Genomic DNA, 13930 nt, shown 5'->3' with positions numbered 1-13930 from the left:
ATACCTAGATTGCTGAGCAATGGAGCAGCAGCCCCAGTTGGGCAGAGCATCGCCCTGTAGGGGGCTTCCTGGGTGGATCCTGGTCGGAGGAGGGGAGTCATGCAGGAGTCTGTCTCTCTGCATCCCTGCCTCCCTGCCTCTCAATTTTTTTTTAAAAAAGAATCTTAAGGCCCTGGCCGGTTGGCTCAGCGGTAGAGCATCGGCCTGGCATGCGGGGGACCCGGGTTCGATTCCCAGCCAGGGCACATAGGAGAAGCGCCCATTTGCTTCTCCACCCCCACCCCTCCTTCCTCTCTGTCTCTCTCTTCCCCTCCCGCAGCCAAGGCTCCATTGGAGCAAAAGATGGCCCCGGGCGCTGGGGATGGCTCCTTGGCCTCTGCCCCAGGCGCTAGAGTGGCTCTGGTCGCGGCAGAGCAACGCCCCGGAGGGGCAGAGCATCACGCCCTGGTGGGCAGAGCGTTGCCCCTGGTGGGCATGCCGGGTGGATCCCGGTCAGGCGCATGCGGGAGTCTGTCTGACTGTCTCTCTCCGTTTCCAGCTTCAGAAAAATACAAAAAAAAAACAACAAAAAAAACCCCTGGGCTTGCACGGTCAAGGCACATATGGGAGTTGAAGCTTTCTGCTCCTTCCCCCCCTTCTCTCTCTCTCTCTCTCTCTCTCTCTCTCTCTCTCTCTCCTCTCTCTCTCTCTCCTCTAAAATGAATAAATAAAAAAGAATCTTAAAATAGTAAATATAAGATAAAACCTTCAAGTTTCTTCTTGAGCTTCGGGATGTAATTTATCTGAACTTGTTAGGGTAAATGCATTTAAAGTTGCTTTGTGATTTTTTTTTTTTTTTTGGTAACTCATTAATATTTGATGTATTTTCAAATTAAGGCATTGATTACTTACTAAATGCCAGAGTCTTTATAAACAGCTTCAGTTATCTAGAACAATTTATAAAAATATAAACATAATATGAAGACAAAACTGGCAGCAGAATATGAAACTCCTGATTCAATATTCAGCTGACTATATTTAAAAGGGCTGATATAGTGGATAAGAATCAGAGATGCGAATTCTAGTTCCCAATGGCCCACTAATGAGCTTCATCTGTAAAATGGCACACTATTTGTCAGAAGCAAATGAGAGAGTGGATGTGAAAAATCCCTGTAAACTGCAGAGTGAAAAAAGAAATGGATATTTAAATTTTTATTTCTAAAACTCTGCCCAAAGAAATGGAAGGGTGTATTAGCTAAAGTGTTTTTAGTCACATATAAGAAGGAACACAATTTCACCTGACCTGAGCAATAAAAGGAATTTATTAGCTCAATGTCTAGAAAAGGAAACCAGGATACTGGAGGCATGGGCTCACACAAAAGAGGCCTAGCTTACTTCGTCTCCTGTTTTTTTGTTTGTTTTGTTTGTTTTTTTGAGACAGAGAGAGAGTCAGAGAGAAGGATAGATAGGGACAGACAGGAACGGAGAAAGATGAGAAGCATCAATCATCAGTTTTTTTGTTGCGACACCTTAGTTGTTCATTGATTGCTTTCTCATACGTGCCTTGACTGTGGACCTTCGGCAGACTGAGTAACCCCTTGCTCAAGCCAGCGACCTTGGGTCCAAGGTGGTGAGCTTTGCTCAAACCAGATGAGCCCGCGCTCAAGCTGGCGACCTCGGAGTCTCGAACCTGGGTCCTCCTCATCCCAGTCCGACACTCCATCTACTGCGCCACCTCCTGGTCAGGCTCATCTCCTGTTTTTACCTCCAGCTCCTGAATCGGTTCTCCACCTTCATGGTCATAAAATGACTGCCGATAGGTTTATCTAGGGCTATACATCTCCTGGTATAAATCTAGAAGTTAGATCTGCAGCCCTGAGAATCGAAATGAAACCCCTATAATTAAGTATCTTTGGTTCGCATTAGCCTGACTTGGGACATATACCCACCCACTAACCATCGCTATGGCCAGGAGCATGGGACACACTGATTGGCTTGAGTTTACCAGGAATGATGGCCAAAGTGGATGCTTTGCACAACCCCTGGGGACAGCATTCACATATCTCTGGGAAATGGAGGCTGAAGAGCCAATCCACACAAATAGACTCCTGTGGGCCTGTGGAACCAAAGTTAATGTTCGTAGTGGAAGTCATCTGAGCTGGGAATAGGACACGCGGCCTAATTGCAGGCCAGATCATCAGGAAAAATCCCAGATGCCACCCAGTAATAATGTTCCTCTTCCCTGAACACTCCTCTCCCCCAAACTTCTCTGGACACCACCCCACACTGGTTTCTGAACGCACAGACTAAAAAGGTCATCTACACCCATGCTTTTATTCTCCCTTCTCCCCACCACCCCCATCAGCTTGCTGGGGCAAAGTTTGGCCCTAATGTTTTCGTAAAACATTTCTAGCAAGCACTGAGTGCCCTTCAGTCCTAATCTCACATGACCGCTTAGTCATGGGATTCACCCCCGGCTCCCTTCTTCTCTTCCTTTTCTTGGAGTCTGTGACCCAGCGTACTTGTCTTCCCCTCTGGCTTCCTTTAGCTTCCTTTCCTGATTCCTCTGTATTGCCCAATACATGCTGATGTGTTCCTGGCCTCTCTCCATGTTCCAACGCTCTTGTTGCTCCCAGTTCTCGAGGATTTCAAGTACTACCTCTGTGTCCATGGTTCCCACATATCAACGCACCTAGCCTCCTTCAATAGTCAAGCCCTCGCCTCAGGCATCCTCAGCCAACACCCTAGATCTCTCCAGCTCAAGCATTCATAGCAAAGTTTATCATTATTATTATTCTATCTACTTCAGAATAAAACGAGCAGAAAGCTGCTGTGATGTGGATAAATGGTAGTGTACCACCCAAGACAGAAGCCTCAGCCTTCTCCTCCACCTTTGTCTTAATCAGTGACAGAGCTCTCCCTTCCCATCCAGCCATGTCTCCTGAGTGTCCCCTATGTCCAAAGTATCATCCTGGTTTAGTGCTCTCTTCCCCAAGTGGCCTCTCTGCCTGCATTTTGTGCATCAGCATCCCTCATGCAAAGAAAATAAAAATACTTTAGAAATCAGATTCTATCACTCCCCTATTTAAAACCCTTCCCTGGTTCCCCATTGCATAGCCAATAAACTAAACCTCACCTAAAGAGGATGCCATCTGATGGAGTGGACAGTATCTGCAACACTTCATTTAAATTAGTGAATGAGATCAAGTATTATAGTGGGGCCCTGGCCGGTTGGCTCAGCGATAGAGCGTCGGCCTGGCGTGCGGGGGACCCGGGGTTCGATTCCCCACCAGGACACATAGGAGAAGCGCCTATTTGCTTCTCCACCCCCCCCCCTCCTTCCTCTCTGTCTCTCTCTTCCCCTCCCGCAGCCAAGGCTCCATTGGAGCAAAGATGGCCCAGGCACTGGGGATGGCTCCTTGGCCTCTGCCCCAGGCACTGGAGTGGCTCTGGTCGTGGCAGAGCGACGCCCCGGAGGGGCAGAGCATCACCCCCTGGTGGGCAGAGCATCGCCCCTGGTGGGTGTGCTGGGTGGATCCCGGTCGGGCACATGCGGGAGTCTGTCTGACTGTCTCTCCCCGTTTCCAGCTTCAGAAAAATACAAAAAAAAAAAAAAGTATAGTGGGTTTGAGCAAGATCCAATTCCTTCCTAAACCTTGTATCTACCCCTAGCACTAGACCTCTGTGGCAGGCTATATCATTGTCTCATATATTGCTCACAAAGCTTTATGAAGTAGGGCCTCATATTATCCCTGTTTTATCAATAATGAATCTGAGGGACAAGGAGGTTAAGTAGCTTGCTGAAGAATACCTAAGTAGCAGAGCAGGCAAGTAAGTTATAAAAAGCCTAACACAAGAGTGCACTTGGTAAACCCTCCATCCAACGGGCTGTATTTCTCAGTCTGGGCTCCATTAACTTGTCCAGAGATAGGCCAAAAAATTACTCTGGAATTGTTGTATGCATATATAATTTTTGCTAGGAAGATGATCCATGGCTTTTCTAAGAGTCTCAATAGAATCCATTGCAGAAACAAAATGGACAAAACAAAAGAAAATCTGCTATATGACTATAATTGCCAGGGGCTGTAAAGTGACCTCTAGAAATAGTATCGATACTTGGGAAGTTTTGAAGGTTATAGGACTCTGGAGCATTTTACATCATCATAATAGCTCATTTAAAACCTATCACACTTACAAATTCTTCACTTAAGTAAACTTGCTTCCAACAGGGTGTAAACAATGCAAGAGGGTGGTCTGTCCACAGAGCTAAGAGTGACAAGAGTCTCTCCAGCCCAAAGGTCAGGCGAGCAGTTGAACACACAAGTGTGGGACAACAAGCTCACCTTCCACAAAGCATGCAAACAAAAAGATCAAGGCTGAACCACAGGGAGTCCTCCAACGAAGGCCACTGCTGATGCGCAATCATTGGCAAGAAAGTCTGAATAACATTCAAGTTCTCCCAGGTACAAGTGCCTTCAGTTGAGGTGGTCATCTCCAGGCCTGGATATTTGCAAAAATGCTCTGGTTGCCTTGATTAATGACTCTTTCCATAAAGCCAGTCTCGGTGATGGCATGACAAATCTTTTCTGTCCCTCTGTGTTAACAGTTCAGAGGGACCATTAGCTTTTGGCTAGTATCCCAAAATTGCTCTGGATGTAGATGAATTCTAATGAAATATAAAGCATTCATCCAAAAGGAACACGGTAGATTTTTCAAAGCTTATGCTCAGCACTTCCATTTAACAAATACTATATACCTCTTTAGGAAAATAGGCATCTTATGCAAGGGAAATATTATTTTGAATTTGTCTTTATCACTTCTATATTTTATAAATTATAGGCTATGAACATGTACTGTTATTATAAGAGAAAAGAATTCATAAACATCATTTAAAAAGTCACGTACTCTAATGAAACATACAAAAGATGTATTGTAGAATTGTGTACCTGAATCCCATATAATTTTATTAACCAATGTCACCCCTGTAAATTCAATAGAAATTTATTTTTTTTAAAAAGTCATGTACTCTTGTAGTTCCCAAAGATGGTTCATTACCAGAATCAGCAGGGGAGATGGGTTAAAATATAGACCTACTTTATATCTGAATCTCCAGTGCTGGTCTAGAGACTGGGCAAGTGTTACTCCAAAGTTCAGAAGTCAGGCAGTTAAGGCCTCTTGTTTATAACGGGCACAGTTGACAGACTACCCCATGTATTTGTCCATCTTTCTTTTAATAGCACCAGATTTTATTTCAGTAGCTAACTCTTTCCATATTTTTTCAGAATAACATTGAACCTTGCCCTCACTTCATTAGTGGTGCCTGATTGGGTTAAACCAAACCTGGGTTCAAGGGTGGGCGTGTGACCTATGCTGTCCAGTCAGAACTGATCTCAGGACCCCATTAGAATGCTGGGGACACAAACCCTCTATATCTCACCAGAAGTAAACAGGAACTCTATAGCCCCAATGCCTTTGTCAGTTTTCTTTAAACCATGAAGGGAACTGGACTTAGTCATGGGAACCAGAATAGGGCCATGAAAAGAAACTGAGACCTTGATGCTACTACAGGGCTGGGGGATCAACTAATCATGGAGATTTTATTGCCTCTGGATGCTGAGGTACACAGAACAATAAATGCTTTTATTGAGAAGGTCAACTGAAATTAGATTTTCTGTTCCTGGCAATATGATGAACTAACTGGCACAAAACTCCTTACAGTTACTGATATTAGCTGTAATACCTCCTCCCTAAAGCTTTTTCTAATTTTCCCCAAGTGTTGCTGCACCTTCCACGTAGGTGATGGATAGTAGAGAATAGAAGGGAGAGAAGGGCTGCATGCCATTTAAAGCCCAGGAACTGCACCAATGGTTTAAACCAAACATGGGTTCAAGGGTGGGCATGTGACCTACACAGTCCAATCAGAATTGAACTCAGGATCCCATTAGAATTCTGGGACATAAACCCTCTATAATCTCACCAGAAGTGAGATATAGAACCCTATAGCCCAATGCCTTTGTCAGCTATGTTTAAACCATGAAGGGAACTGGACTTAGTCATGGGAACCAGAATGGGGTCAAGGCTTTAGGCTCTGATCAGTCTTTTCCTTTGCAGAGAAGTCATTAAGCAAGATGGACAAAAGAGTAGATGCTCCTCCTCCCAGTATATTACCAAATTAGAATTGGGGCAGAGTACTTTTTAAAAGCACTTAGAACTCTATATTGTACACGTGCATGTAATGTATGTAGTACAAGTCTGTTGACCCCTAACCCAAAGATTAGATCTATGACAATGGAAACAATGTCTTGCCTATGACACATACCGCTATATTGTAAGAATTCTTATTCTATTCTATTCTATTCTATTCTATTCTATTCTATTCTACTATACTATATCATAATGCCTGCAATACCTTAAGAGCTCAATGAATATTTTTTTAGTAATTGTGAATGAAGAAACTGAATAAATAATAGTTCTTACATTTAATCAAAGAATACTAAGTATTGGTGAGAATGTGAGGCAAATGGAACTCTGATCATCACTAGTGGGAGTATAAATCTGTACAATCTCTTTGAAAAACTTTTTGGTAATTTGTTGTAAAATTAAACCTACAACAATGATTCAGCAATTTTAGTCCTAAGTAGATACCTAAATGCCCTGGAGAAATGAGTGTACATGTCCACCAAAAGATGTGTACAAAAATGCTTATTGCAGCTTTATTCAAGAAAAATAAAAATTAGAAAGAACTCAATTGCCCATCAAGAATAGAGTGAAAGGCCCTGGCCGGTTGGCTCAGTGGTAGAGTTGTCGGCCCAGCATGTGGATATCCCGGGTTCAATTCTCAGTCAGGGCACATAGGAGAAGCACCCATCTGCTTCTCCACCCTTCCCCTTTCCTACCTCTCTATCTCTCTCTTCCCCTCCTGCAGCCAAGGCTCCATGGGAGCAAAGTTGGCCCAGGTGCTGAGGATGGCTTCATTATCTCCACCTCAGGCCCTAGAATGGCTCCAGTTCCAGCGGAGCAATGCCTCAGATGAGCAGAGCATCACCCCCGGGTGGGCATGCCGGGTGGATCCTGGTTGGGCACATGCAGGAGTCTGTCTGTCTGCAGCCCCTTGCTTCTCACTTTGGAAAAATACAAAAAAAAAAAAAAAAAAAAAAAAGAATAGAGTGAAAAATAATGATATATGAGTAGGAGAATACCACTCCACAATAAAAAGAACAAACTATTGCTACCCAGGATAAACATCAAATGAATATTACAAATTCAGTAAAGAATGAAAAGCCAGACACAAAAGAGTATATGCTAAATGACCTCATCCATGAATTGAAGGGCAGCAGAAGAGAACGTGCCACCCCAAAATATTATTCTTTGACACAAGGATTAATTTGAGCTGATTATTTTTGAGAAGCTGCCAACACAGGGGAAACTCTAAAAACAGAAGTTACCCTTTGTAAGGGAAACTTACATTCATAAAGGAAATCTCCATTTTTAAGAGTGTCTCCCTAACCAGAAAAGAAGGATGACTTTCAATCACAAGAAACTCTTACTGACGGAGAAGGCATTGACTTATATCTGTATAACACACCTTACCTTTGTTCACTGTGCTTTTTCTGGTGAACTTCCATAACTGCCACCCCCTCACTGTTCTTCCATATTAAGCTAAAAGATGGTATTTAAGGTGGCTAGGACCATTTCCAGGAGTTATTCAGTTTCCCTGGACATCTCCCAGGAACAAGGAATAGGGTGTTGGAAATGTTCCATATCTTGATCTAAGTGCAGTTACATGGGGGTGTATATGTATGTATGTGTATATATGATATGAACATAATTAATGTTCAAACCTGTACAGAATTTTTATGAGAGTGTATTTGAGCCAACACTGATGACATATGCCAGAAAGCAAGATTTCAAGTGCTCTGGAGAATAACACATCTGCAGTTGCTTTTATGCATCTGAAATTAAGGAGGGGATGTAAGGAAGATTACATGAAGGTGGGAGAAAGCAAGGTGAGGATCAGATTACAGGATGATTAAGAAGATGGTGGTTACTCCCTTGAGAAGTACTATTTCTGGCATTTCAAAGGTGTGTTAAGCTAGACACAATGGGAAGGGTGGGCCTAAAAACCTTTCACTAGAGAAGTTATAGGCCAGGGACATGACTACCCACCATGACTTGCTCAATTAGAAATGTATGATTTATTACAGCACCCTTTTAACTGTCTACAATGTATACACATATTCTCATATAGGTACAGATATAAACATATATGTAAAAATTCAGAGGTTATACATTTAAAGTCTTCTATACTTGTATATGTTTTATATGTGTAAAATTTTAAATGAATTGGAGGCATTTCAAATTCATTTTATTTTTTGGTTAAACATAAGAAAACAGTGCAAAATTATATCAGACAAAGTCAAAGGTCAGAGGTGGAAGAAAGAATTTCCTTATTTTATTAATGAAGAGCAAAAGCCAAAAATATATAGTTATTTAACCAGGGTTAACTTGTTAGTCACAGAGCTAACTCAACACATTTTCACTAAGCCATACCTTGCAGCTTAAACAAACATAAGCGAGGGCATAAGCGAGGAATGGAGAGGTGGCAGTGTTGCTAATAAGAAACAAAAGGGAAGGTGATGGAAGACAATTGGACTTTGGGTGATAGAAATGCAGCATACTTGCCCTGGCCGGTTGGCTCAGTGGTAGAGCGTCGGCCTGGCGTGCAGAAGTTTCGAGTTCGATTCCCGGCCAGGGCACACAGGAGAAGCGCCCATCTGCTTCTCCACCCCTCCCCCTCTCCTTCCTCTCTGTCTCTCTCTTCCCCTCCCGCAGCCGAGGCTCCATTGGAGCAAAGATGGCCCGGGAGCTGGGGATGGCTCCTTGGCCTCTGCCCCAGGCGCTGGAGTGGCTCTGGTCGCAACAGAGCGATGGCCCGGAGGGGCAGAGCATCGCCCCCTGGTGGGCAGAGCGTCGCCCCATGGTGGGCGTGCCGGGTGGATCCCGGTCGGGCGCATGTGGGAGTCTGTCTGACTGTCTCTCCCCATTTCCAGCTTCAGAAAAATACAAAAAAAAAAAGAAATGCAGCATAATCAAATGTCAAAATAACCTAGAGATGTTTTCTCTGAACAAAAATGTACCCTGATTTATCAATGTCATTCCATTAAAATTAATTAAAAAAAAAACAAAAACAACAAAAAAGAAACAAAAGGTACTTTTTCTACATCCCGCCTTCTTCCTTTCTCTGTATCCTATTCCTTTTCCTTTCCCTAACTTAATCTCATGCTAATTTTCTTCACTGACCTTTCCTGGTCTTCATTCTACCCATTTCCTCCATTATCCATTCCAACGAAACATAGCCATGTCATCGTAAATCTCAGAGTGGTCCCGGCTAATAGAAGCCAAAACATAGTTAAGCACAAAGCATGTTTCTTAAAAGTACACATTAATACAGTCGGACATTTATTTATACCCCACCTCATTTCCAAAAAGAATTTTAGTCAGCTGACAAGAGAAAAAAATCTGCAATGTCTTAAAACTAAATGAGAGCAAGCCAGACGGTGGGAGGAAGTAACTAGAGTTAACCAGGTAACAGAGCTGCAGGAGGAAGCCAACAAATAGACTGTTGGCAGTCCTGAACTTCTGCTGAAACTCTGAGTTGGCTTCCTGGAAGCTATTTCAGCTCTTATCTAGAGAGAATAGCCAACCAGCCAACCTGCCATATCTTGCTTACCCAAGAACTTTCTGGATGGTTGCCCACTATCCAAAGACATCAAGTACCTCTTCCTTGTAGACTATTCACCAATTTCACTTCGCCTTTTCCCAGGCCCCTTATTTACAAGCCAATTTAAAGTCTTTCACAATAACTTACATCTTTCTTCTCCAAACCCATGTATACAAGAACCCCATTGCCTGACCAGGCAGTAGCGCAGTGGATAGAGCGTCGGACTGGGATGCCCAGGACCCAGTTTCGGAACCCTGAGGTTGCCAACTTGAGCGCAGGCTCATCTGGTTTGAGCAAAGCTCACCAGCTTGGACCCAAGATCTCTGGCTCGAGCAAGGGGTTACTCAGTCTGCTGAAGGCCCATGGTCAAGGCACATGTGAGAAAGCAATCAATGAACAACTAAGGTGTCGCAATGCGCAATGAAAAACTAATGATTGATGCTTCTCATCTCTCCGTTCCTGTTGGTCTGTCCCTGTCTATCCCTCTCTCTGACTCTCACTCTGTCTCTGTTAAAAAAGAAAAAAAAAAGAACCCCATTAGCCCCAGGAGGGAAGACATGTTTGTCTTCTCCACTGAGCCCTGCTGCTGAGGGTTTAGACAGCATTCCCCAGGACCTGGTCCTTTTCTGAGTCGAATATGGTTTGAGAAACCCTTTGTTTCACTACAACATTTGGTCTTAAAGGTTTTTGTTTAACACAGCTTATAACATTATATGTATATTACAAGATGATAGACAAAAATTGAAGAAATTGTTATGGAGGGAAAATCAGAAATGGAGGAATAAGATGATTCTAAGGAGGTAGCCAGTGCCTTAGGGGAGAGACTTTATCGCTGCTGCTAAAACATTAGCACTGAAGTCAGGAACCGAAGCTGTAACCACCTCCCTGATCTCTATTGTCGAGGGTTCCTGATAGGAAAGGACAGATCTGAATTAAGGAACATAGAGGAAAGTGAGAACAATAGAGACCTTCTGATATTTTATTAGTTGGCCCTTAAGAAATATAAAGTGATGTTCACAATCTAAAGAAACATAGCTGCATCCAGGGTACAGATAAGGTATAGACAAATGAAAGAGAAAGCATGATCTGATTAGAGGCAGTTTGCAAAGAACTCCTCCCTCCACATCAGCTTAGAGGCCTCAGGATACAAGCTGTAAATTGTGTCGTGTCAATCAAGCTGCCATATGGTGGGCCTCTACTTTGTTTATGAACTGATGCACAGAATCCAAAATATATTAAAATTGGGAAATAAATTGACAACATAGAAGAAGTCAGGAAATGAATATATTAAATATTCTCATTTTAGTGTTCATTCATCCAAGTCCCGTATATATGACCAACATTCTAGTAGCCATCCAAGGAATTTAAATGTTACTACTAATACTCAGTTAGGAGGAGCAGAAATTATAGTGGAGTTATTGTCTATTAGCGACTGCTATTATCTGAGTGACCTCAAATAAAACACCTTAATTTAGTCCAATGAAAATCAAGATTTGGGTTTTTGTTTTTCATTACAAAATAGAACAGAAAACCTCAAGTATTTAAAAACTATGAAATCCTTGGTATTCGCACCACCACCAGCACTGCCTCTAGCTCGCTGAGCGCACATCGAAGGAGAAGGGGGTAGGTACCATGGATACAAAGCAGACTTTCCACCACCTTCTGGTGGTAAAGCACCGAGGCAGCAACTGGCTACCGAGCTGCTCACAGGAGTATGCCCCCTACTGGAAGGATGAAGAAACCTCACTGTTACAGACCTGGTACTGCGGCACTGCGTGAAATTAGACGTCATCAGAAATCCATTGAATTTTTGATTCACAAACTTCCTTTCCAGCTTTTGGTGCAAGAAATTGCTCGGGACTTCAAAACAGATCTGTGCTTCCAGCGTGCAGCTAGTGGTACTTTGCAGGAGGCAAGTGAGTCCTATCTGGCTGGCCTTTTTGAAGACACCAACCTGTGTGCTACCCATGCCAAACATGTCACAATTATGCCAAAAGACATCTAGCTAGCACACTACATATAGGGAGAACATGCTTAAGAATCTACTCTAATGGGAAGTATTTCATTCTTAAAAATAATTACTCTTCATTACTCTTTTTCCTGCTATTGATAGTTCTGAACGTTAGGTTTTCTTTTTCCATGTGGTTAAAAGGTACCTAAGTATACAATTGTAAGTGGAAACAGCAGACAAAAATCAGTTGTTGGCATTTTCCATTTTCATGTGTGTGTAAATTTTTTAATATAAATGCGGGGACATAAAGCATTAATGCAGGTTCAAATGTTTCAGTGGACAAGTTTCAGCAGTTCAACTTCATAAGAATAAAAATAAGCCTGTTAAATATTTCTGGACAATGCTAGCATTTGGATTTTTCAAAAACAAGTGAATTTCTTATTGATGGCAACGAAATGATGTGTGTGGCATTTTTGTCACACAATAGATTCCATCCTTTCACTATACTCTTCTGGGTTGTCCCACATGCAAGTACACGTTGTTAATGTTGTCTGTCTTCTGTGCTATTCCTGTAAGTTTGCTATTTAACAGTAAAATATAGAAAACCAAACTACGAAATCCTTGAATCTTATTCAAATATTTGAGAACTCTAAGTAGACATTAAAGAATCCATGGTCTACAGTGGTAGAGCATCGGCCTGCCGTGCAGGAGTCCCGGGTTCGATTCCCGGCCAGGGCACACAGGAGAAGCGCCCATCTGCTTCTCCACTCCTCCTTCTCTCCTTCCTCTCTGTCTTTCTCTTCCCCTCCCGCAGCAGAGGCTCCATTGGAGCAAAGATGGCCTGGGCGCTGAGGATGGCTCTGTGGCCTCTGCCTCAGGTGCTAGGATGGCTCTGGATGCAACAGAGCAACGCCCCAGAGGGGCAGAGCATCGCCCCCTGGTGGGCATGCCGGGTGGATCCCGGTAGGGCGCATGCAGGAGTCTGTCTGACTGCCTCCCCGTTTCCAGCTTCGGAAAAATGCAAAAACAAAACAAAAAAAAAAGGTTTTAAAGAATCCATGGTCTGCTTGTAGGCCAGAGTGGTCTCAGGGTGTGGAGTAAATGCATCCCTAAGTGTTCTCAGTCTGTAGCCACATTCAAGCAATTATAATGTGCATCATTAGACCATGGCCCAACTGATCTCTTCATTAAAAATTATATTTGTCAATGTTTATTTTTTTTTATTATCTTGGTGGCTAAAATTTAGGGCTCTGTAGAGAATTGGATTTGATTTTCAATCCCAGCTCCAAGACCTATGAGTGATGTGATTATGGGCAAGTTGCCTAAATTCTCTTAGCTCCAATTCCTTGTCTGTAAAAAGAGTACAATAACATTAAACATTAACTAATATTTATTATTAATAATGAATTACATTTTATATAATTTATATATAAATATTAAATATTAAAGAATATGAAAACCTCATAGAATTGTGAGGATTACAAGAGAAGAAGTGCAGTCACTGTTAATATCAACATCATTATTTCTATTTTCATATTCACTATTACATTTACTAAAGAATTCTTGGGGAAAACAGAAAGAGAAAAATCTCTATTTTTTCAAAAGAAAAATATTCCAACTGCACAGAAACGGAAAACGGCCAGTCCTATCTACATGTCATCTGTAAAGGCCAGCGTTTTGCTGGACCCAAATTTCTATAGTTACTTTGAGGGGGGCGGGGTAGTGCTGAAAGGGAACCGGAAGCAAGTGCGTCATTGAAGGCCAGGAATGTGTGGTGGGCTGTGATTGGCTGGGAGGAAAAAAAGGGGCGTGCCAGCAGAGCGGCTCCGGGTGCTCCGAGGTAGGTCAGTGGAACATGGACAGCGCAAGAAGAGGTGATGGGATCAGGGCACACTACCCCACACTGCCCCCAAATATGCTGCGTTTGTACACTGAATAGTTTAAGCTCAAGGAGTTTGAGAAAAAGGAAGAAGCAGGAAGTCACTCTAACCTCACTCCCCAACCCCCAAACCCCATCACCCTTCTTCCCAGAAACAGGTCATAAGAGCCCCACTGAGAGCTGCCTTCCCTATGCCTTGAGTCCCTGTATACCCCTAGGAAAGGGGCATCCTTGGTCCCAAAGATAATAGGGCTCCCTGAGAAAAATCCCAACCGGCCTTGGTAAGTTTCCCCCAGGTGCCTGACCAGGCGGTGGCACAGTGGATAGAGCGTCGGACTGAGATGCAGAGAACCCAGGTTCGAGACCCCGAGGTCACCAGCTTGAGCGCGGGCTCATCTGG

Source organism: Saccopteryx leptura, chromosome 10, assembly GCF_036850995.1.
Source record: "Saccopteryx leptura isolate mSacLep1 chromosome 10, mSacLep1_pri_phased_curated, whole genome shotgun sequence".
NCBI classification, from domain to species: Eukaryota; Metazoa; Chordata; class Mammalia; order Chiroptera; family Emballonuridae; genus Saccopteryx; species Saccopteryx leptura.
This window is presented reverse-complemented; position numbering follows the sequence as displayed.